This window comes from Heptranchias perlo, unplaced genomic scaffold, assembly GCF_035084215.1.
Source record: "Heptranchias perlo isolate sHepPer1 unplaced genomic scaffold, sHepPer1.hap1 HAP1_SCAFFOLD_632, whole genome shotgun sequence".
Classification (NCBI taxonomy): Eukaryota; Metazoa; Chordata; class Chondrichthyes; order Hexanchiformes; family Hexanchidae; genus Heptranchias; species Heptranchias perlo.
The window spans coordinates 97,610-100,000 of record NW_027139658.1 but is presented as its reverse complement, the minus strand read 5'-3'; positions in this window follow the sequence as shown (position 1 = coordinate 100,000).

Here is a 2,391-nt window from a genome sequence, read left to right as displayed (position 1 = left end):
TGCGTGCCCGTTATTATAAAAGCAGCCCACCGGCCGCGGTGCCTTGCCCACAAACACACTTGGTGTCTGGGGTGATTCAGAGCCGCCGCGGCTCGAAAGTGTCAACCTGTTTTAAAAGTCATCGCTATGCCGGCACAGGTGACTTTCAAGTTAAAGAGTTCTCTTTATTGGCTTTCAAAAAAATCTGCAAAGTGTCACAGAGATTTTGAGAAACTCTTTTTTTTCTTTATATTATTATAATATAATATAATGTGTATATGTTTTCGAAAAGCATCCACCAGCAATCCATGGTGAGCCTCTCTCTGCTGGCAAGCTCCTCCTGCCTGAGCCCGACGCTGTCGAGGCTCAACACGATTTCAGACTGACAAAGAGTTCGAAAATTGCCGCCTGATGTAGCTTTAAATGCTGACAGGTGACTTCCGAGTGCTCTTGTAAAGGTCTCCGCTTTGAAATTGAGAGCCTTTTGCCAAGTGTCACTTTTTCAGGCACTCTTAAAGTGCACCTGGGCTGTCAGAGAAAGCTCTGAAAATCGTGTTCTCGAAAATCTCCGGGTACCCGACCAATCCCTAGGTGCCCGAATGACAAGTGTCAATTCGGCAGGACGGCCTCCCACCTCCGGCCGCAGATGCGTCACTAAATCCCCGCAACGGGGGCTTTCTCATTTCGGCATAGGGGCTTCCGCGGCCAACTCATTAACCTGTGCTCGGACTTTTTGTGCCACAAGTGCAAGGGACCGTTTGCCGGCAGCTACTCGCACCCCCCCGCCCAGGGGGGGAATCCTCTGACCGGAGATCCGAAACGCCGGCCGAATCCATCCCCGTCGGACTTCCGAAGGGGTTCCCTCGACCGACTGACTTCCGAACTCCTTTCTGGGCTTAAACGGGTGGAATTCGGACCCTCTCGCAAGGGAGCCGAAGCCCGCCAGCCCCGGGAGGCCTCGGGGCCGCCGTTTTCAAGCCCGACCAAAAAACCCGAAAAATGGGGAAAAATGGGAAAAATTCCCACTCCCAAAAGGCTTAAAAGTCGGTTGGGCGGCAGCCCGGGTCGGTCTCTGCAGACCTGGAGGCGCTAGACACAAGTCTGGTAAACAGGCTAAGTCTCGACATGCCACCTCTTACTATCCTGCAGGTACCCCGCCAATCCCCCCGGAACCGGCTGGCAATTGGCGAATCAGCGGGACGAATTTGAATTCGTGACCGACTCTCTGACACCGAATCGCCGCAAACGCGTTTCGATTTTTCGGCTTCGGTACCTCCCATCAGACTTTGACTGGCCATATCTCCGGACTCACGTGTCGCAGCCGGGACCTTCAGGTACCGTTCGACGCGTCTACCCCTGCCCCGTCGAATGGCGCCCCTCGCGGTGTGGTCCGATTTCCGCATTTTGGTCAGATTTGCCTTCAAAATTTTCAGATTGAGTTGACGAATGCCCCCTACGGGGTAACCTCTTGCCCTTTCGGACCTGGTCCCTGTGACTTAATTTCCGCCTTTTGCTCAATCGTTTCCCCATTTATAATTAATTTTAAAAATCGGGTTACTCAGTTCTGGTTTACCAGTTCCCTCTTCGGACTTAGTTTTTGGTTAATCATTTCCGGTTCACCAGTTCCCGTTTTGGACTTAGTCTCTGCGGGCCGTTTCTCACCTTTTGGTTCATCAGTTCCCCTCTTTTAATAATTTTTTGGCTGCTTTCGTTTGATCATTTCCCTGCCTTCTGGGTAACTTTTCCCCCTTAGGACTTCATCGCCGCACATAATTTTCGACTTCTGGTTGATCATTTCACCCCTTTTAATCATTTTTGCAACTTTTGGTTAACCATTTCCCCCAGCTTCTGGTTAACCATTTCCCCTTTGGGACTTAGTCTCTGAGCATTCTTTTGGGATTCTGGTTAACCATTTGCCAATTTTTAAAAAATGTTGCCACTTTTGTTTAATGCTTTCCGGTCAACCTTTGCCTCTTTCAGACTTCACCGCGGCACATTGCTTCAGCCTCCTGGTTAATCATTTCACCCCTTTTAATCATTTTTGCAACTTTTGGTTAACCATTTCCCCCAGCTTCTGGTTAACCATTTCCCCTTTGGGACTTAGTCTCTGAGCATTCTTTTGGGATTCTGGTTAATCATTTGCCAATTTTTAAAAAATGTTGCCGCTTTTGTTTAATGCTTTCTGGTCAACCTTTCCCTCTTTCAGACTTCACCGCGGCACATTGCTTTAGCCTCCTGGTTAATCATTTCACCCCTTTTAATCATTTTTGCAACTTTTGGTTAACCATTTCCCCCAGCTTCTGGTTAACCATTTCCCCTTTGGGACTTAGTCTCTGAGCATTCTTTTGGGATTCTGGTTAATCATTTGCCAATTTTTAAAAAATGTTGCCGCTTTTGTTTAATGCTTTCTGG